At 44.1% G+C, this 23,581-nt stretch overlaps 1 long non-coding RNA gene across 4 annotated transcripts in view; it reads right to left on the minus strand.

Annotated features, from left to right (window-relative positions):
• Positions 1-2,285: 2,285 nt before the first annotated feature.
• LOC127493224 (uncharacterized) overlaps positions 2,286-23,581 on the minus strand; it is a 62,512-nt gene continuing 41,216 nt past the window's right edge. Inside the window, exons 3-5 of one of the 4 annotated variants that reach the window (XR_011388858.1) lie at positions 11,830-11,949; positions 8,570-8,695; positions 2,286-2,839 (exon numbers count right to left, since the gene is read on the minus strand). This is a non-coding gene — a long non-coding RNA (uncharacterized lncRNA). Of the gene's footprint in view, positions 2,840-8,400; positions 8,696-11,829; positions 11,950-21,559; positions 22,279-23,581 lie in introns of those variants that run through there. The other 3 variants (XR_011388857.1, XR_011388856.1, XR_007923342.2) reach the window with 3 other exon arrangements.

Consider the following 23,581-nt stretch of genomic DNA (forward strand, 5'->3'; position numbering starts at 1 on the left):
GAGAGACTGTGAGATAAGGAGGATACTCAGAGAACGTGTAGGAAGCAGGAGGTTTCCAAGATCAGGGAGAGGATGTAGACTCAGACAACTTCGTGAGACCTGGCGGTAGTCAGTGGGAATGCACGGCTTGTGCGTCTGGCATCTCAGTCCTAGACAGACAGTGAGCCACCTCCAAACGCGGACTCAACAATCTGCTCCTCCTGGAGGCAGACAGCCAGAAAGAACACTGTGGATCAAGCCAGGCAGGCAAGACCTCTCAAGACAGACTGAGAGGGCCGGTGCCGCAGCTCACTAGGCTAATCCTCCACCTTGCGGTGCCGGCACATCGGGTTCTAGTCCCGGTCGGGGCGCCGGATTCTGTCCCAGTTGCCCCTCTTCCAGGCCAGCTCTCTGCTGTGGCCCGGGAGTGCAGTGGAGGATGGCCCAAGTGCTTGGGCCCTGCACCCCATGGGAGACCAGGAGAAGCTCCTGGCTCCTGCCATCGGATCAGCGCGGTGTACCGGCCACTGCGGCCATTGGAGGGTGAACCAACGGTAAAATAAGACCTTTCTCTCTGTCTCTCTCTCTCACTGTCCACTCTGCCTGTCAAAAAAAAAAAAAAAAAAAAAAAAACAGACTGAGAACCCCAGCCAGCTTTATCAGTTGCCTGCAGCAAAACGTGTTCACGTGGATGCCAGTCCAGTGAAAAGTGAGGGTAGCTCAGAAAACAGCCAAGTAGGGCCTGTGCCTGTGTTCTGCCCCTGACTCTCCTTCTTAGGACAAACAACACTTGCTAGACGACACAACACAACACAACTCAGCAAAATGGAAGACAGCAAAGTGGACTGACGAAAGTTGCCCTGATTCCACGAAGGAGGCCAAATTAATGCGAACCACTCCCTGGGTCTTAGAAAGCCCTAGCTGGAGCTGATGTATGGCGTAGCAGGTTAAGCTGCTGCCTGCATCCCATATGGACAACAGTTTGAGTCCCAGTTGCTCCATTTGCAATTCAGCTCCTTGCTGATATCCCTGGGAAAACAGCAGAAGGCGACCCAAGTGCTTGGCCCCTGCCATCCATGTGGGAGACCCGGACAGAGTTCCAGGCTCCCGGCTTTGCCTGGTCCAGCCCTGGCCATTGCATCCATTAGGGGAGTGAAGCGGTGGATGGAAGATCTCTGTCTCTGTATCTCTTTCTCTCTCTTTCTCTGTAACTCTGCTTTTCAAATAAACCAAATAAAGTCTTATGAAATAACAAAAGACCTGAGTGCCAAGCTGAGCATCATTAGTCAAGGAACTTGACACAGAAAGAGCAGAGTTTAGACCCAGAGCTGACTTACCACACTGACAGCAGCAAGTCACAAGGGCCTCTGTGGAGACCAGCCCTAGTCAAAGGCTGGCCTTCATGCAACAGGGAGTGTAGAACATGTCTTACTGGAAGCTCCACTGTAACTGGAAATAAATGAGAACAAAGGCTATTTATTCAGTGTTTTTCATCTCAGGAGAATCAGCCACCACACTTGTGTTTAGGCGGAGACTCAAAGGCAGGCAGAGGGACTGTGAAAGCTTTGTAGTGGAAAACTGAGGCTGTCAGCGCGGGAAAGCGTGAACCAGGTAAGTTGAAGGGGGTCATCCCATTCAGGGCATGTATTAGCTTTTCTCGACTGGTCCTTGGTAGGCAGCAGGGACAAAAGCAGGGAAGCTGCCAGTGACTCATCAAGTCCCAACCATCTGGAGGCAAGAGCTACCGACATGACTACTTGGCTTCCTGGCTGGTGGCTGCAGACTGCTGTCAGAGTTCTGTTTTTATGTCACCAGTCATCCCTTGGAACCCATGGGGCAAGGGTTCCAGGACTCCCTTCCCACCACGGACGCCAAAATCCACAGATGCTCAACTCCCTATTATAAGATGATGCAGTCTTTGTATATAATCTGTACATACTTTTAAAAAAATCTCTAGGAATAACACTTAACACAGTGTGAAAGCTAGTAAGTAGTTATTAAACTTACTATACTGTTTAGAGAATAAGGAAAAATAGTCTAAAATTTTAAGTACAGATACATTTTTGTAAAATATTTCTGATCCCTGGTCAGTTAATCCCATGGAAATGGGGGGCTGGCTGTAGTTTGGCAGTTGTCCACTGCTGTGTTTAGTCTCTCAGCACATGGACTTTAACCCAACAATTCTGCTCCTACATAGAATTATGTACAGTTATGAATGTCAACATTATTTTAATAGAAGAAACACTGAAGGCAACCAAAATGTCCACCTTAAGAGCACAGCCTACAATGGGATATTTCTAAGAGATTTATTTTTTATTTATTTGAAAAGCAGAGTCACAGAGAGGGAGACAGCACTTCTATCCACTGGTCACTCTGCAGATGCCAGCACTGGGCCAGGTCGAAGCCAGAAGCCAGGAGTTTCTTCCAGGTCTCCCATGTGGGTGGCAGGAGCCCAAGCACTTGAGCCATCTTCTGCTGCTTTCCCAGGTGTATTAGCATGGAGCTGGATTGGAAATGGAGCAGCCAGGTCTCAAACCGGCACCCGTGTGGGATGTCAGTGTCACAGGCAGCGGCTTAACCTACTATGCCACAGTGCCGGCCCCTACAGTGGAATATTAAGTCCACATCCTTTTATATGTGTTATCTGAGCTCAGCAGGCAGAGCTCATCACACCGTATCCACTTTCAAGTCCAGCTCCTCTACTGTTCTCCCAGGATTCAGAGCGAATTTAACTTTGTTCTTCTTTGTGTCCTCTTGATAAGCACTGGCCGGTGGGGAATGAAGCACAGGGCACTGTTCCTCTCCAGGAAGATGACAGGCAGTTGTAAAACAAGTTGGCCCCACACTGCCGGCCCACTTCCTGATGAGACAGAAGAAATACAACACAAGTTGTCACACAGAGTAACGTATTTGCAGCGAAGAAGGAGACACGTCAATCATTTCCAAAGCCATGACTGCATGAGAAGCAGAGTCAGGTGTCTTTTATTTGGAGGGGCAACGAATCCATGGGGGAGGGCTTTTCATCAGGTGTGGGATGAGTACAGGTCTACACAGGTGCAATTCAGAAACAGGCCTCAACAGGCTGTGCAATGAGGCTTCATCTGCTCCTGGGGTGGAGACCATATTAGAAATGAAGCAAGGGGTGACCTCTAGGTGACCTCGAGGGTGCTCCCTGGCCACTGTGCAGGTGTTGCTCTGGCAGTCTGGACCAGTCGGGGGGGCGGGGGATTGTGACTGAAAACCTGACAGCTTTGCAGAACATCAAGAGCTTTCAGGGCAAATAGAAATGAGCCACCATAGAGTCTTTGGAGCCGCTCAGGGCATTAGCGAGTGACAAAAGCAGTGCAAAGTTTAAATGTCACCAACAGAACACCCAACTCAGGACATGAGGAAAACTTTATTCCTTGATGGATCTGGACACTAGGCTACATTTACAAAAGAAAAATGAAAGTTAAATCCAAATTAATTAAATAAGATCTTTGACGTATTATCCAAATGAAAGGGTGAGCAGAGAGCAAAGTATTAGAGGACTATCTTGTACCTGCCACTTCGTGGTGCCTGTTTCTGGTTTTTGTTTTTTAACAAACTTTCAAAGCTCTAAAACCTTCCTCAGTCCAAGGGCTATATAAGAACCAGTCACAAGCTATATTTGGGTTCACAGGTGCTAAGAGTAAATGTTCATTGGCTTCTTTCTAAATATGCCATTGTGGAGAAATATCTACGTAAGAATTTGTACCTGTCGTTGGATGGGTATAAAGGATAGTTCAGCCACCTGCTAGTATACCTGAGAAGGAGGAGGATGCCCAAGTGCTTGGGCCCTGCACCCACGTGGGAGACCTGGAGGAAGCTCTGTGCTCCCAGCTTCAGCCTGGCCCAATTTAGGGAGTGAAACAGGAGATGAAAGATCTCTATCTAGCCCTCCCTCTGTCTCTCTGTTAACTCTCCCTTTCAAATAATTTTTTTTAAATCTTAAAAAAAGGATCTTTTCAGGCAAACCAACAGTCTAAGAAAAGAGACTAATGTGACTCCTGAAACTTTGGAATTAGAGTTGTTGACACCCAGATGGCTACGGGCCCAGGGTACCAAGGGATGCTATGTTTCGTGATTGGGACCACATGTTGAAAACTGCTGCTGGGGGATGGGCACCTCCAAGAGCCTTCCCTTGGCTGCATCTTTCAGAATCTTCTCATCACAGGGAGCAAACTCCTAGGCATTCATGCCCCTCCTAGCTGCCAGAGTGTCAGGCGCTGCATAGCTGTCACACGGAAATGTCACCGTCCCACCGACTCTGAGGACAAAAGGAGGGGAATGTTGTCAAGCCATTACACCCTGTAAGAAGCAGCCCTGGAGCAAGAAAACTTCTGACTGAGAGAGAACTGTGTGTACCCTTCCCTGGCAAACGTCCTGGTACTGAAGCCCACTGAGCTGAGCGGGCCAGGAAGTAGTAAGAGGACAGCCCCTGTAACCCGGGCAACCAGTTCAGCAGATGTTTGAACCTCATCCTTTTGTGGTGGGTTCAGTGTGTTGGCCTGTGCCCATTTATCATTGTTTATATCACACTACGTGTGTGTGTGTGTGTGTGTGTGTGTGTGTGTATTTCCCCTGGGGTTAAAGCCTAATTTACTTGTCTGTGGAGTTAACATATCCTAGTCACTTAGATGGGTGCCGCCGAAGCCCCAGCAATTGCTATTATTATTACCATTATTCATAACGCCTGGGATGGGGTGGGCATTCAGTAGGAGCTCAATCAACACTTTCTAAATGAATGAGTAAACAGGCGGCATGTCTCCTGGTCATGAGCCCACTCCTCCAAAGGTTCTTGTAGTTTGCCCACTGCCTTTGTAAGAATGAGTTGGGACAATGCAGACCCTAGGTGACTGGCTTTGGAAGAGTGCCCATGGCAGGAAGAGCCAGAGCCTTCCTCCATCCTAATACCCACCCAGGGGGTTCTTTGAGAGCCAGACAGGTAAGCAACTCCTTCCCAAGGAAAAGATACCCCTTTAGGGTGTAATTGAAGGCAGAGGCCCAGGAAGCCTGCCCACGACTGTGTTCGTGACCTTGCTGCCCTGGACGTGGGTCGTGTTTCCAGTTTAAACAGCCTGGAGGGGAAGAAGGTGGGTGTAGATGGGAGGAAGCAGCAAAGAGAGTGGGACAAATCAGATATTTTCAGAAAGAGGAACACAGCGGAGAGCTGGCTGCAGGACTGTATATGTCCTCTATGAGAAAGTTCTAAAAAACGGAGGAGGAGAAAATGGGACTGGGAACAGAGGGGCTACAGATCCACCGAGCCTGTTGCTCATCAGACACAGGTAGTCAAGAGACCTGAATACATGAGCGTGAGTTCTCCTAATACCTGCACCCAGCCTGACTGAGAGGAGTGGGGCTTTCCCACAGAACACGCCCAGGAGCAATGGGAGGGACTGTAAAACAAGCATGGACATGATGTCTACACTCAACAAACAGGCTAAACTACTGTAAAGAGGTTTTTTTTAAAATAATTTTATTTGCTTATTTGAAAGACAGAGAGAGACAAATAAAGATCTTCTACCTCTGGTTCACTCCCCGTATGCCCACAACATCCAGCGCTGGGCCAGGCTGAAGCCTGGAGCCTGGAACTCACCTGGGTTCCCCACATGGGTAGCAGGAACTCAAGTACTTGCGTAGTCACCTGCCGCCTCCCAGGGCGAGCATCCTCGGGAACTAGAGCAGAGCTGGCACTCAAACCCAAGCACGTTGATCGGTCATCTTTCCCAAGCGGCACCTTAACTGCTGTGCTGGGTGCCCACACTTACCATACATTTTTAATAATAACTATCCAATTTTCCTTAAATAGTACTATTAAAACTCTGCCCAAAGTGATAATTTTTTTAAAAAAAAGATTTATTTTATTTATTTGAAAGTCAGAGTTATGGAGAGAGAGGGAGAGACAGAGAGAAACAAAGGTCTTCCATATACTGGTTCACTCCCCAAGTGCCTACGTTGGCCAGGGCTGAGACAGACCGGAGCCAAGAGCTTCAGCCAGGTCTCCCCCATGGGTGGCAAGTATTTGGGCCATATTCCCTGCTTTTCCCAGACCATTAGCAGGGAGCTGGAGAGAAAGTGGAGCAGGGGCTGGCACTGTGGTGCAGCAGGTTAAAGCCCTGGGCTGAAGCTCCAGCGTCCCATATGGGTGCCAGTTCAAGTCCCGGCAGCTCCGCTTCCAATCCAGCTCTCTGCTGCGGCCTGGAAGGCAGTGGAGGATGGCCCAAGTCCTTGGGCCCCTGCACCCACGTGGGAGACCTGGAGGAGGCTTCTGGTTCCTGGCTTTGGATCAGCTCAGCTCCACCTGTTGCAGCCATTTGGGAAGTGAACCAATGGACAGAAGATCTCTCTCTCTCTCTCTCTTTCTCTGTCTCTACCTCTCTCTGTAACTTTGCCTTTCAAACAAATAAAATAAATCTTTAAAAACAAAAAAGGAAAGTGGAGCAGCCAAGACATGAACCGGAGCCCATATGGAATGCCAGTATCACAGGTAGCGGCTTTACCCACTTTACCAAAAAGCCAGCCCCCAATTATAGTTCTTTTAATAGATTATTTTATTCTGATATCATAGAGGTTCTATAGTACTCGTTAATTTTCTCACTCGTTCATTGAACTTGAGGAGTTGATTTTTGCTCATTTGTCTCTCTCTCTCTCTCAACATTTTGGGGACACCAATTACCTTACCTCTAAGTCACACCAAAGGTCCACGAGATTGTTTATTCTCTTCTCTTTCTTTCTGTTAGTTATATTGCCATTTTTTAAAAATTTGTTTTCAAGATGAAATTTCTATTTGGTTCTCACTAATACTTTTCATTTTTCTTCTGAGAGTGCCTGTTTTCTCATTCATTCCTCATTTTCTTTCACATAATTAAATACAGTTTACAGGCCTTTTTATCAATAATCCCAATGATTTGATCATCTTGAGTGGCTGTCTCCAGAGATTCTCTTTCCGCTGAACATCATGTCTTAGGTCAGGCTGTCATAACAAGTCACCATAGGTAGGGGAGCTTCAACAGCAAATATTTATTTTTCAGAGTTCTGGAGGCCGGGAACTGCAAAATCAAGAAGCTAGCAGGTTTGCTTCCTGGCTGACCGGCAGTCTTCTTCCTGCATCTTCACATGGCAAGAGAAAGAAGCAGTTCCTATTCTCTTCTTATAATGATCCCGTTCATGAGAGCCTTCATCTCCTGACCTAACTACCTCCCAAAGGCCCCACTCCTTGGACGTCAACACACAAATATGAGAAGGACACAAGCATTCTGTCCGCAACACAACGTGAATGCTGCGTCGTGGAGACTCTCGAATCTACAATATTCCTCCTGATGGTCTTCGTTCATTCGCTTACGCCCTTCGCCGGATTCAAGCTGTAGACTCTCTGCTGGGAAGCATTTGGAGTGAGCGGTCATCCACTCTTCCTAGAACCGATAGGGGCTCCCAGAATAAAGGACTGTCAGTACTCAACCAAGGAGAGTCCTGGACAAACTCTGACAGACTGGCCACCTAGCAGCGGCTCCAATTCCAGATGGGTTCTCCTAGTCTTAGCCGCATTGTTTGGAGTCTACTCCACGTGTACACAATGCACACATGTGACCCAGAGACTAGTCAGAGATTGGAGCAGACTTTAAACACAGAATCCTTGCAGGCCAGGTCTTAACCACATCCAGGTTCCTCCAAGAGTACAGGAACAGCACTGCCCTCATGGCATTCTCTTTCGCAGAGGTTCCTGTGACAGAGCCATTCAGGATGTGCAGAACATGAAAGAGCCTGGACCCCCACCCCACACACAGGACAGGGCCTGGACCCCTGACCCCCACACAGGATGGGACCTGGACCTCTGTCCCCGACACAGGACGGGGCTGGACCCCTGCCCCCAACACAGGACGGGGACTGGACCCCCGCCCCGCACACAGGACAGGGCCTGGACCCCTGCCCCCCAACAGGACAGGGCCTGGACCCCTGCCCCCAACACAGGATGGGGCTGGACCCCTGCTCCCCAACAGGACAGGGCCTGGACCCCTGCCCCCCAACAGGATGGGGCCTGGACCCCTGCCCCCAACACAGGATGGGGCTGGACCCCTGCCCCCCAACAGGATGGGGCCTGGACCCCTGCCCCCAACACAGGATGGGGCTGGACCCCTGCTCCCCAACAGGACGGGGCTGGACCCCTGCCCCCGACACAGGACGGGGCCTGGACCCCTGCCCCCCAACAGGATGGGGCCTGGACCCATGCCCCCCAACAGGACAGGGCCTGGACCCCTGCCCCCAACACAGGATGAGGCTGGACCCCTGTCCCCCAACAGGATGGGGCTGGACCCCCGCCCCGACACAGGACGGGGCCTCACCACGCTGATACTTTCAGAAGCAGCAGTTGCCCCTCATACCACCAACACTGAAACAAGCCCAATTGGGCCCTTTTGGACTCTGCAGGCAACAGATCCTTCATTTACAAATTTTCCCTAAGTCTATTTTTTTTTTAAGATTTATTTTATTTATTTGAAAGAGCTGGAGGGAAAGGTAGAGCCAGAGAGAGATTGAGATCTTCCATCCACTGGTTCACTCCCCAAATTACCATTAATGTCCAGAGCTGAGCTGATCTGAAGCCAGGAGCCAGTAGCTTCTTCCAGGTCTCCCATGAAGGTGCAGGGGCCCAAGGTCTTGGGCTGTCTTCCATTGCTTTCCCAGGCCATAACAGAGACTGGATGGGAAGAGGAGCCACCGGGAGTGAAGTTAAGACTCAAACCAGGCACTCTGACGTGGGATGCAGGTGCCCCAAGCCCGAAGTAGCATTTTTACCACTGTGCCAAATGCTGACCCCTGCATTTCTTTTTTAATAAGTACAGTGTTAAGTTTTTTTTTTCTTAAATTCAAAAGGTATTTAACATAACAATCTCTCTCATGTATGTATGTATAGTATGTGTATTTGGTTTTTTGATGTGTTCTTAACTGTTTTAAAAAAGATTTATCTATTTGAAAGGAAGAGTAACAGAGTGAGAGACAGAGACACAGAGATATCTTCCATCTATTGGTTCACTCCCCAAATGGCCACAACAGCCATGGCTGGGCCAGGCCGAAGCCAAGAGTCCAGCGCTCCATCCAGGTCTCCCACATGGTTGGCAGGGACCCAAGTACTTGGGCCATCTTCTGCTATTCTCCCAGGTGCATTAGCAAGAAGCTGAATGGGAAACAGAGCAGCCAGGAATCAAGCCAAATCTAGAATATGGGATGGTAGCGTTTCAAGAAGTGGCTTAACACACTGCATCTCTATACCAGCCCTTGTGTCCTCAGCTTCTAACAGCGTTTCACTGATGTCAGAGAGTGTGGCCTGAGGAATTTCTAATTTAAGTTTTATTGAGGTGTTTTTCATGGCCTATTAGGTAATCAGTTTATATAAATGTTACATGAACATTTTAAAATATTAACTATAAAGCTTAAAGATTTCACAAAAATCTGTTAGAGCTAATAAATGAATTCAGTCTAGTTGCAAGATACAAAAACAACATGCAAAACTATGTTACATTTCTATACAATAACAATGAACAATCTGAAAAGGAAATCAAGAAAAACAACTCCTTTTACAATAGCATACAAAGAAACAAAACTCTTAGGAATTAACATAATCAAAGAGGTGGAAGATGGGGTCAACGTTGTGGTGCAGGGTTAGCTGCTGCTTGCAATGCTACCATCCTGTATTAGAGTGCTTGGTTCAGGTCTTAGCCGCTCTGCTTCCAATGCAACTGAGAGGGCAGCAGAGGATGTTCCAAGTACTTGGGCCCCAGTCACTCACGTGAGGGAACCAGATGGAGTTCCAGTCTCCTGATTTCCACCTGACCCAGCTCTGGCTGTTGTGAACTAGCAGATGGAAGACCGCTCTGTCTCTATTTCTCTCTCTCTCTCTCTCTCTCTCTCCATCACTCTACCATTTAAAATAAATAAATAATTAAATATATAAATAAAACTTTATTTAATGTGAAATCAAAGGAGAGAAAGATGTGTACACTGAAATCTATAAAACACTGCGGAGGAATCAAAGAAAACAAGTAAGTGGGAAGATAGCCCCTGCTCATGGATTGGAACACAATACTGTTAAGAGACCAGTACTACCAAAGCAACTGCAGGGGCTGGAAAAGGTGACGGTCCCTGGGTTGCTCACAGGTTCACCAGAGAAAGGCGTAACAAATTCACTTGGTGACCACTTCATGGCACACAGTCTTCAGCATGCAGAGCTGAAGGCACAAAGCAAGCCACTGGCTATTACACCGAGGAGGAAGTGTAATGAGGAGGCAGGGCAGCTGTGCAGGAATGTGACTGACAAGAAGCGCAGGAGCCACTGGAAACAGACCAGGTGGGAAAGCGCAGATTCACCTCGGCCCCTCTGCTGCAGCCCTTCTCCCTCCCTGGTCTGGGGCGGGGTCCTCTGGAATGAGTCTTGCTTCCCTGATGGCCAGCGGGGATGCAGAAGGGGAGAGACTGGAGTCCTATCTTTAAGCTCCATGGCTGTCTGAGAAGAAGGGGACAGACTGGAGTCCTATCTTTAAGCTCCATGGCTGTCTGAGAAGAAGGGGACAGACTGGAGTCCTATCTTTAAGCTCCATGGCTGTCTGAGAAGAAGGGGCTATGTGGCCCACGACTCACTTTAGGAAAGAGGGATTCCAGTTTCTACGGCTTGTCTTGGCGGAACGTGAGAGTGAAAGACAGGAAGGCCGGAGCAGAGTCGATCAGAGATCTTCATTGTGAGCTATGGTTTTCCAAGCCTTCACAGATGTAAGCCTTATTATAAATCTGCGGCGCGCATTTAGCCTCGCAGTTAAGATACTCGCATTCCACATCAGAGTGCCTGGGTCAGATTCCTGGCTCCACTCCTGACTTCAGCTTCCTGCTAATGCAGACCCTGAAAGGCAGTGGCTCTACTAACTGGTTCCTGCTACCCCTGTGGGAGATGTGCATGGAATTCCCAGCTCCCCGTTTCACCCAGCTCAGTGAGCCAGGGGATAGGAGTTCTCTCTCTGTGTCTGTCTGTCTCTCTGCCTCACAAATTAAAATGAGCTTTTCTTAACTTACTACAAATCTGTTTTATTCAAAACAGTTTGGTACTGGCAGAAGGACAGACCAATTGGCCAAATGAATAGAATTGAGAGAATAGAGGTCCTTAAATGAACCCTTTCATCTATGATCAATGGATATTCAAGGAAGATGTGAAGACCGTTTTTTTGTTGTGAGCAGTGCTTCAAGTTTTTAAAAACCTCTTTCGTTGTAATATTTAATATACAAGGGTTGGCATTGTGGCATATTGGGTTAAGCCACCACCTGCTATGCTGGCATCCCATATGGTTATCCATTCAGGTCCAGGCTGCTCCACTTCCAACCTTGCTCCATTCTAATGTTCCTGGGAAAGCATCAGAGGATGATCCCTGTTCCTGGATCCTGGCTCCTGGCTCCAGTCTGGCCCGGCCTTAGACACTGTGGCCATTTGGGAGTGAACCAGTGAATGGAAGACCTCTTCTCTCTCTCTCTCTCTTTCTCTCCCTCTCTCTTTCTCTCTCTCCCTCTTTCTATAACTCTGCCTTTGAAATAAATAAATAAATATTTAAAAATAAAAAGATATGTCATACAGCAAGCAAATACATACACACACAAAAGTATATGCGGGCTCTTCAAAATGTTTGTGGGAAATGGAACTGAAAGATAATGTGAATATTCTGTGAAAATTCTGAAGCCCTATCACATATGTTTTTCTTATATTAACTCTTGTTTGTTTGTTTGTTTGTTTGTTTCAGTTCAACTGAAAACTAGTATTGTTTACTTTTCCTTCAGATTTATCCAGACATTTACCTCGTTCATTGTTCTTCATTCTTTCCTGCAGGTCTGGGACTATGATCTTTTGCCTGTAGTACATGCATTAACATTTCCTTGATAGGGTCAGCTGAGAGCGAACTCTTGGCTTCCATTTACCTGAAAAAGAATTTTTAAAAACTCATTTAAAAAAACATTTCTTGTTTGTTTTATAACCAGAATTGGCAATTATTTTTTTTTCAGTGTATTGCCTCCTGGTTTAAACTGTTGCTATTGAGAAGTTCAGTTGATAATATTCACTCTAATCAATAATGTTTTGAAAGTAACTCTTCTAAGATGTTGTCTTTGTCTTTCCTCACTTTTATCAATATGTGTTATTTTAATGTGATACTTATTTAAGGCTGGATGAAAATATTTTTTATGTGTAGGCTTCTTGTATTTGTGAATAGGTAGTCCTTAGTTCTAGAATGTTCCTAGACTTCATCTCAAACACTGACTCTCTCATTCTCTTTTTCCACTTCTTTGGAAATCCAGTTAGACATGTTAGAGTTCATTTTATTTTCAATATCTTCTAATCCTTCTTTCATATTTTGCATAAAATTCTGATTAATATTGTAACCTGCATTTCAATTTACTAATTTTCTCTACAGAAAAGTTGAGTCTTCTGTTAAAAATCATCCAGCAAATATTTAAAGTTCAGTTTTCTACCTTTTGTTCTATTTGGTTCTTTTTCAGATTTCCATGGTCACTTTTTATGGGGTTGCATTGTCTGCATACATATTTTTTTCCTTGAAGCATAGTGAAAATGACTGTTTTACAACCTACAGCTGATCATTTCACTACATAAAGTCTTTGCAAGTTTGATTTGCAAACTGAAGTTTCTCTACACTTTTCACCAGTGATACAAGGTATCTGTGTATGCCTCATTATTTTTTATTGTGTGTTAGGCAATGTCCATGAAAAATTATTGGTGCAGATTTTTTTTGAAGGCTGAGATACAGTAATCTCTATCTGGTGCCAGGTTCCAAGTGGCTCTACCAGTCTGGGATCACTTTTATGCTGTTGTTTTTACATTTTAAACAAAGCTACCAAAATATCAATTATATAAAACTTGCTTTTAATTATCAGTTACATAAAACTTGCTTCCTTTACTTAAACATATCAGCGACTTGAGGAAAATGTTTGCAACTCTGTAAGCACCTCCAATGTCAAGATATATAACGTTTTTATCGAGAAATTTCTCATGTCCATTTGAGGTCTTATCTCCCCCACAGTCATCCCCAAAGAGTCACTAATGTGCTCCCTGTCATTACAGATTAGCTGAGACTGCTCTAAAATCGTATGTAAATGCAGTCATGCAATTTGTACTCCTTTGTGTCTACCTACTCTTGTTCAGCACCATATTTTTGAGATCTACCTATGTTGCTAAATGTAGCAGTAACATGTTCTTTTTCTATGCTCAGGAGTAATTCATGATATAAATATGCCAAAATTTATTTATCCATTTACCAGTTCATGGACATTTCAACAGTTTCCCCAGGCCTTGGACATTATGAATGACTCTGAAATACACGATCAACCTTATTCATATAAATGAGCAACTAACAAATGTACATCTTTGTTTTTCTTGGGGATAGAGCTACTGGGTCAGGTGGTAGGTGAAGGACTAGCTTCACAAGAAACTACCACAATGCTTTCCAAAGTAATTCTATAAGAATATACTTGTCGGTTTATTATTCTTCTTCACTCATGCATTCATTTTTCACACACACACACACGCACACAGAAAAGAGCTCTCATCCTCTGTTCAATCCCCAAATGCCTGCAGTGGCCAGAGTCACACAGAATTGAAGCTGGGAGCCAGGATCTCAATCCTACCCCTGAGTAGGTGGCAGGACCCCATACATGTGATCCATAACTTGCTGTTTCCCAGGGTGTACATGAACAGGAAGCCAGAATGGTGAATGGAGCCTGGACTAAAACCCAAGCACTCTGATACAGTATCCAGGAACATCTTAACTATGAGACAAAATGCCTACCAGTAAGTTCACCCTTAAGAAGTTCTGACCATGTAGAAGAAATGTTTATGCTGCACCTTCCTGTTTCTCAGAGGTGGGTATCCCTGCCCTCTAGGATACCTCAGTTCAGTTTCAGAACGAGTTTTCTTATAGATGCCTGGTGAGAGCTCACTGACGATTTACTATAAAGTCTACCCCTTTTCGCCCATTCTTAATTTTCATCCCCTTCTTACACCCATGATAATAGCATTTGCTTTCTGTCACCTGACAAGGGTGTCAGAACCAAGAGTCAAGTTTCCAGAACAGCAAATGCCCTTGGATTCCTGGGAGCTCTGTGCTCTGCTCACCTCCCTGAGCCCCACCCCTTCGATTTTAGACTGCCAATTCCTTACATCTTGGCAGATTTTTGATGACTTCAAGAAAATGTCTTTTATATAAGCATTTTATCCAAAATTTTAAATGGTTTAGAAGTAGTTGGATAATAACTTTAATAATAATAATTTAATAAGAAATGGTTTAGAAGGGTTGGATAATAACTTTTTTTAAAGATTCATTTATTTATTTGAAAGTCAGAGTTACAGAGAGAGAGAGAGAGAGAGAGAGATCTTCTATCCGATGGTTCACTCCCCAATTGGCCGCAATGACCGGAGTTGCGCCAATCCGAAGCCAGGAGCTAGGAGCTTCTTCCAGGTCTCCTGCGCGGATGCAGGGGCCCATCTTCTACAGCTTTCCCAGGCCATAGCAGAGTTGGATCGGAAGAGGAGTAGCCGGGACTAGAACCAGCGCCCATATGGGATGCCAGTGCTTCAGGCCAGGGTGTCAACCCACTGCGCCACAGCGCCAGCCCTGGATAATAACTTAATACATATCAACAATCTGCATTTTTATTTCACTTCCTCTGATATATCGCAGACAGATCTGTTTTATATTCTACTGATGTTTCTAAATTGTTTGAATTTTTATAATGAGTATGCATTCATTTATAATTAGCAAAAATAATAAAGATTTTAAAATTTGAAAAATATTTGGTAATAGTTATTTTTAAATTTTTCTAAAAGTAATCTATGCTTTGGTTTCCTAAAGCATCCTTAGGGAAAACTATGAAAAGTATTTTCCTATTTACTTTTAAAAAGCAAGCTAAACTTTGTAACTTGAAATTTGAAGAGGGGTACAAGCAAGGGTTGGTTACCCAGGGTAGCAGATAAAAAACCAGACTAGTTGTTAAGGGTAGAACTGTGTGCCCCCAATGGTTATGTTGAAGTCCTAAGGTTCCATACCTCAGTCTATGAGCTTATTTGACAATAGAGTCCTTCCAGACAAGATCAAGATGAGGTCATCCATACTGGTGGGCCCTTAATCTGACGGGAGGAGAAAACACAAAGCCGAAGACATACACACAGCAGCACATGAAGGCAGAGAGTGAAGGTTTGCACTCCCTCTCCAAAGGGGATGGGAGAGTCTCCCCAACCAGTGGTGATGGGAAATGTGTGCATCCATAGGGGAAAGAATAAAACTGGATCCTTACCCAACACCACACACAAAAACAAGCTTAAAGTGAACTAGAGGCCTTAAATGTAAGGCCTGCAACTACAAAATTCCTCAAAGGAAATAATGGAAAATCTTCATGACACTGGTTTGGGTAATGATTTCTTTGATACGATATCAAGCAAGAAGACAACAACAGCAAAGACAGTTTAGCGGAATTGTGTCAAACTAAAAAACTCCTGTACAGCTTAGAAAATAATCAACAGAATGAAAAGGCAACCTGCAGATTGGAAGAAAACATTTGCTGCCTTACATTTGATAAGGGGTTACTATTCAAAATATATAAGAACTTCCTAGTAGTCACAGCAAAAACACAAACAACATGGTTAAAATATGGGCAAAAACTTAAAAAAAAAATAACAAGTGTTCCCAAGGATTTGGAGAAATCGGAACACTTGTATATTGTTGGTATAAATGTAAAATGATACCATTACTATGGAAAGCAGCATGGAAGTACCTCAAAAAATTACAATGAATTCCTTATGATCAAGCAAACCCACTGCTTGATATTTATCTCAAAGAATTGAAAATAGGGCCTTGAAATATTTGCACTCCTCTGTTAATTGTAGCATGATTCACAATAGCCAAGACATGGAAAAAACTTAACTGTCCATGATGGATGAACAAAAGGAGAAAGCATGATACTGTATACATATGATGGAATGTTAGTCCTAAGAAAAGAGGAAAATCCTGTCATAGGCTTCAGTATAAGAAACCATTATGGTAAATTAAATAAGCTAGTCACAGAAAGACAGACATTGTTTGACTGTATTTATATAAGGCATCTAATCATTAAGCTCGTAGAAACAGAAAGTAGGATGTTATGCTAGTTGCCAGGGGATGGAAGGATTTGGAAAACAGGGAGTTGCTGTTCAGTGGGCATAAACTTTCATTCGCGCAAGATGAACAGCTGCTACAGACCTGTTGCACAACGTACACATAGTTAGCAGTATTGTGCTGTGCACATAAAAATCTGTTAAAAGGGTAGGCCTCACGTTTTGTGTGCTGTACCACAGTAAAAATGGATTACGAGTGGCAGACATCCAAAAGTTCAACAACTGTTGAGAAGGCTATGAGGAAACAGGTATTCTCTTATATTGCTAATAGGAATACAAAACTGTACATTCTTTATGGATATTTGGCAACATTTAGATATTTTATATACACATTTCCTCTGTACATCCTTTAACCCAACAACTGTGTATAGAACAAATGGTATTTATAGATGTTTAAATTGAAATAGAAATCATATTTTTATTTTTTACATATTTATTTGAAAGGCAAAATGACAGAGAGAGAGAGAGAGACTGAGAGAAAGAAAGAGAGAGAGGCAGAGACAGAGAGAGATATTTTCTATCTGGTGGTTTACCGCACACACACACACACACCCCCAAATGACTGCAACAGCCAGGTCCAGGCCAGGCCGCAGCTGTGAGCCAGAAACCCAACCTTGTTCTCCCACATGTGTGGCAGGGGCCCAAGTATTTTGTCCATCTTCTGCTGCATTAGCAAAAAGCTAATTCAGAAGTGGAGTAACTGGGACTCAAACCAGCACTCCTATATGGGATGTTGGTGTTGCAAGCAGTGACTTAACCTACTGTGCCTTAACACAGGCCCCTAATTGTTATTTTACAGGAGGAAAAATAGTACAGGGGAGATATGGAGAGAAACGAGACAACTGTTTGATACATCTGTGCATGACTTTTCTATTGCTGAGACTGAAGCCATAGACAACAGAGGACCCTGCTTCCCTTAGCTGCGTCACTTACTCACAGCTAATGCTAGTCATTTGCCTGCCTGCTGTGTGGTCACTTGCTATCACATAATAGCTGGCTTTGCTAAATATCTGCTGAGCAGTTTTTCTAGGGTACCTGGTAAAACCAGACACAACTGGCTACGGCCAACATTGCGACAGGTACCAGCACGGATCAACTCAGGCTGTCTGGAGAGTTAAAATGTCGAATGACACATCTCTGATGAAGTCTCAGGGGCCATCTTCAAACACATCAAGTATGCCAAGGCATGATTTGTTAAGGCATGTGCTCTCCGGACTCCTTCACCCTTTCCTCTGCACCTATCATGTTCAGTCACCTAGTTTGTCCACTTACATCCCATTCACCCCAAATCCATAAATTCCCAAACCCGTATCTGAACAAGGAGATTGATTTGGGCTTTAATATTATCTGCCCCTCTCCTGCAATCATAGTAAATTTTCTCTTTCTCAGAAGACGAAATCTATCTTTTACAGTAAGAATGAGCATTGTCTTTCTGTAGAACAAATTACCACAAGCTTAGTGTTTTAAACAACACAACTTACTAGCTTGCAATTCTGGAGGTCAGAAGTCAATAGGACTTACTATTGCTAAAGGTTAAGCTTTTAGAGGCACTGTGGAATCTATTTCCTTACCTTTCTCCGCGTCTATAGACCACCGGCATCTCCTGGCCCCTTCCTCACCTTCAAACCCAGCAACGGTTGATCAAGTCCTTCTCTGCCATCTGTTGGGTTCTTTCCCTTCCATTGCCCAATTCCACTTCTTTTTATTTATTTAAAGGTTTTATTTATTTATTTGAGAGGTAGAGTTACAGACAGAGAGAGGGAGAGACAGAGGGAAAGGTCTTCCATCTGATGGTTCACTCCCCAAATGGTTGCAATGGCCAGAGCTGGGCCCATATGAAGTCAGCAGCCAGGAGCTTCTGGGTCTCTCACTTGGGTGAAGGTGCCCAAGCACTTGAGCCATTTTCCTCTGCTTTTCCAGGCCACAGCAGAGGGGTGGATCGGAAGAGTAGCAGCTGGGACTTGTATGGGTGCCCATATGGGATGCTAGTGCCAGAGGCAGAGGTTTAGCCTACTATGGCACAGTGCCAGCCTCCTCCTCCTCCTCTTCCTCCTCCTCTTCTTCTTCTTTTTTAAGATTTACTTATTTATTTGAAAGAAAGGAAGAGATCTTCCATCCCTTGGTTCACTCCCCAGATGACTGTAAAAGTCAGGATTGGACCAGGCCAATGCCAAAAGTATCATCCAGGTCTCCCACATGGATGGCAGGGATCCAAATACGCCAGCCATCTTCTGCTGCTTTTGCAGGCCATTAGCAGGGAGTGGGATCAGTAGTGGAGCAGCCAGGACATGAACTGGCGCCCACATGGAATGCTTGTGATTTTACCCCTATACCACAGCTCTGGCCACTCAGTTCCACTTTTCAGGAACCTGATGATTACACTGAGATCAGCGGGGTAATGAGGAATAATCTCCCCAATTTAACATGCACTGATGAGCAGTTTTAATTTCACCTACACCCCTAATCCTGCCAGGTAATCACACATATTCATGAGTTCCCGGGATTATGACATAGACATGTTGTGGCACTCTTACTTTGCTTACTACCAAATGGTTTATTTGACTTTGGAATCATCTAATCTTTTACAATATTTTTAAAGGATTTTTAAAATTTATTTTTAATTTTTTTGAAGTTTTTTATTGAGCCCCTGAGTTCTGGATTGCATGTTTTCTTTTTTAAATATGTATGTATTTATTTGAAAGGCAGAGTTACACACACACACAGAGAGAGAGAGAGAGATCTTGCATCTGCTTGTTTACTCCCCAATTGGCCCCAACGGCAGGAGCTGGGTGGGCCTGAAGCCAGGAGCCAGGAACTTCTTCTGGGTCTCCCACATGGTGCATCCTCTTCTGATTTCCCAGGCACATTAGCAAGGAGCTGGATCAGAAGTGGAGCAGCTGGGACTTGAACTGGTTCCTTTATGGGATGCCAGCACTGCAGACAGAAGCTTAACCCTTTATACCAAAGCGCTAGCTCCAGATATTTTTTAAAACCTCCTTAAATTTAAAATAAAATATAACAAATGAAATTAAATGTAAATCTAGTTGGAAATATTAACATCTAGACTGTTCCAAGTCATTTTATTTTATTTTGAATTTGCTTTTTATTTCTTGGAAAGGGAGAAAGAGCTTTCATCTGCTAGTTCACTCCCCAAAAGGCTGCTTCAGCTGGATTAGGCCAGGCCCAAGCCAGGAGCTTGGAATCCATCAGGGTCTCCATGTGGGCAGCAGGGGCCCAAGTCCCTGGGTCATCACGTGCTGCTTCCTATGGTAGACATTAGCAGAATGCTGGAACCACCCATGGAGCTGGGACTGGAATTCAGGCACTCAGATGTGGGATGTGGGTGTCCTGAGTGACATCTTTACTGCTGTGCCAAAGGCCCAGGTGATTCTAAAACACAGTAACATTACATCGTAATGGAATATATCACGAAGAGGGAAAAACCACTACAAAATAATTCAGCTGCTTTCAGTAATACTATGGGTGGTAGCTACTCTTGTGTGTCTTGTTTGGGTTAAAGGAAAGGAGTAATCATGTCATGCTCTAATTATACTTCCCAGTATCCTTAAGAAGCAAGGTTCTCCTGTGTGGAAAATGAGATGTAAGCTCAGAAAGGCTGAGGAAAACCCTGGGGGCCTTATATGCACTGAATGGTCAGCATGCACTCAGAAGGGCTTGGAAACAACAATCAACCCAACAGAAATGAGTCTCCTTCCAGTCTTGACTGCAGTTTCTATACATCATTTCTCATGAAAAAGAAGCAGGGTTTCTTAGGGGAAAAACAGCTGACATCAGACATCAGGTGGGAATATTAAAGATAAGTGTGGAAAGGGAAGCTCAACAGAGGCTGCTTGGATTGTGTCAAAAGTACTCAGGAGCCAGTGTGGAGAGGCCAAAGATGGGACAATTTGATCATCAATAAGAATAATACTAGCAATGAATAAAACATAAAAAACATACCTAAATCTACATATTCAAAAAGATACTCAAAATAATAATCATAAGAAATGATAAAAATACAGTATAATTTTGCAACACTTAATCCATGTAGGTAATGAGAAACACAGGCATCACAGACACATGCATACATTTAGTCAACCACATTTTATGTGCCTCCTTACGCAGAAGGAACATCACACATCTGTCAGGTATTATGCCATATAAAGAATAAAGACCTAATTTATCAAGGCTTTAGATTCAATTGCTACTTTATATTAAGTTCAGAAGATGGGGAATGCTATTAAACCATACCATAGAAACACAGTCAGCAAATTCAAGCTATGGAAAAGTCTATGAGTTGTGCAACCCAGTGTTTCATCCAAAAATTCTACAGAAAAGAAAACAGATGAATGGGAGACTTATAGGTTAAAAGATACTTAACATATGGGGCCAGCATTGTGGTAGAATGGGTAAAACTGCCCCTTGAGATACCAGCGTCCCATATGGGTGCCAGTTCTTGTCCTGGCTCTTCCAGTTCTGATCCAGTTCCCTGCTAATGGCCTGAGAAAGCAGTGAAAGATGGCCCAAGTGCTTGAGTCCCTGCCACCCATGTAGGACACCCAGATGAAGCTCCTGACTCTTGGCTTCAGCCTGGTTCAACTACAGGCTGCTGCAGTCATCTGGGGAATGAACCAGTAGATGGAAGATTCTCTCTAACTCTGACTTTGAAATAAACAAATCAATATATTCTTTAAAAAAATTAAACATTTATATTAACCTATTACCACTGTAGGCCTTGTTTGGAATCTGATTAAATCAAACCGCAAGGGTTCTTATATTTTAGAGATATAGAGATACATAAAAAAAGTAGACTTAAATGATAGAATGTTTTGGATTTTCTTTTAAAAATACAGATAAGAGGAATTAAGTGGGGTGCAGGTGAAGCGAGATCACTCCTGGATGAGAACTGCTGAAACTCTTAGGTCCCTAAGAGTTCTTCACACTATCCTTTGTCTTAGTCACTTTGGCCTCTGTAACAAAATACGACAGATGGAAGGGATTCAACAACAACTGTGTTTCTCATGGTTCTACAGGCTGGGCAGTCCAAGAGCCAAGCACTGACAGACCCACTGCCTGGCGAGGGCTCTGCTCCGGCTTTGTGCACAGCCAGCATCCTCTAACTGAATCCTCACAGGGTGGAGAGACAAAGAGGGAGGCAGAGCTCCAACCCTATCCTGAGGGCTCCACCCCCAGGATCTATCTTTCTCAGAGGCTCCATCTTCAAACAGTGTACCTCACATTGCTGGTTCGGGCTCCCACACACGAATCAGAGCACACACGTGCAGTCCATGGCAACTTATACTTACAGGAATAGAAGGATTAGTAAAGATCGGCCCCGAAGAGAAAAAGCAACACATGTGTTTTGGTTACCTTAATGTCTTCCTTAAGACACAAGCCTCTGACTTAAAGAAACTGAAAGTCTCTTTCTCCTTCTTGTCGTCCTGGACTTCAACGGCAGCTACACGACCATCAGCATACCCAGGCTTCTCTCTTGTTTCTCTGCCATTCTCAACACATGGTTTCCACATCATTGTTCACACTGGTTACTCATAACTCTAGCCATTGATATCCACATTCTAGCCAGTAAGACTCAGGAAAGGGTGAAGAATGGTAGGTCTCTCCTTTCATGACTATAATTAAAAAAAGGATTCTCTACTTTAGGTAAAATGTTCTAAGAACTCATTACCAAGGTGGATAGAGCCCAGAGTCCTGATATCTTGGCTGTCTCTTGCAAAGTGGGAGGTTTCTCACATTTCCACCTTATGGCTAATATTTTCTGGTAGCAATAAAATTGAATTTCACACTTTTTTTTTTCCAATAGTCTTTGCCAGTATGCAGGCAGAAACACACCCTGGTATTCAAATAAAGTAACTTCTGGTGTGTGGAAAATGGCAAGCCTTATCCCATAAAACTTCAGAACTGATCTAAAACTGGTGTAAGAACTCCTAAAGAACTTTTACATCATTAAAAATGGAGTTGAACTATTAAAATGAAAATTTCAAAGACCAGAGATCTTTGACATCGGTGTGTTGATATAGGTAAAGAAGACTCGGCGGTACCACCTTAAGACTGAAATAAAACAAAGTTGATGGTTACGTGTATATCCATGTGTGCTTTTTCCTGGATTCTCATCATCTTTCATTTTCTTGTTCCTGGAAAAGGCGTACTCAACCCGAAGGCTCTTTTTGTAATAAGATCTTTCCAAAGGTCTCTGGTTCAATGGCACTCAATAAATCTGTTAAAATAGTAAAATTGAAAGCAACATTTTTTAAATGCCCCAGAACAATATCCTGTCTCACAAGCTTTAGGATTTGTACTCAAGGAAGAGAATATTTTGTAAAACACCAACAGAGCTCAGTGCAGCGTGCTTCCCAACAGCCCAGAGATTTCCAAAAGCCCACTCCTGGCGAGTAGAGCCAAAACTTTCTGAACAGCACAATGATTAGGTCATTATGGATAATCTGGTCCTTGATCCAGTAGTGATTCTCCACTGTCAACAAGTTGATGATGGGTAGGCTACAAGAAACCATAAAAAAGAAATAAAAGACATTCCAATTCCTTCGAGTGTTGCATACCTCATTATTCTAGGCAAAGATGACACAGCCATCTGTTACAAGTTTTTATCTGAATTTCAGAAGGGCAATAACATGTATGCTACAAGAAATAGAGTATTATACCTATTTGTGGAGAACATACCCTGCTTTCCTTTTTTGGGAAACTTTAACTGAAATCTTTTGTTTCCTTAAAAACTTGAACTTATAGGTTTCTGAGTTGTAAGCCATATTCGTCACTGTGAGGGCCCACTCCTACCCCCACACTTGGAAAAAAGTTGTGCTACAGAGATGCAGAAAGATATCTTGCTGAAACTTCCCTTTTCTAACTATAGCAAACTACCCCCAAAACACAGCTACCATTAACCTTACTCCAAGGAATTCACTGCTAATTCAGCTGCCATGGAAACAGTCTATCCATTACATTGGAATAAAAAACCCAACAGTAGGGCCAGCGGGTTAAGCTTCTGTTTGCAACTCCAGTTCCAATCCAGCTCCCTGCAAATGCACCAGGTAAGGTAGCAGAAGATGACCAAACACTTGGGTCCCTGCCATCCTGGACGTTGCAGCTTTTGTTATATCAAGGCTGTTGTACTTGATAGCAGACATGCTTTACGTATCTGTTCTCTTCATTCTCTCAGGAAACTGCTGTTGGCAGGAACACTTCCTAGTGAGCTCTTCCATCATAATAGGGGAAAACCCTGCTATACCTCATAAAGTCACTTTAAAAACACCTGTCCATTGGGGCCAGCATTGAGGCACAGCTTAAGCTACCACCTGCAACGCCAGATCCCATATCAGAGCAGCAGCTTGAGTCCCAGATGTTCTGTTTCCAATCCAT

Source organism: Oryctolagus cuniculus, chromosome 5, assembly GCF_964237555.1.
Source record: "Oryctolagus cuniculus chromosome 5, mOryCun1.1, whole genome shotgun sequence".
NCBI lineage: Eukaryota > Metazoa > Chordata > Mammalia > Lagomorpha > Leporidae > Oryctolagus > Oryctolagus cuniculus.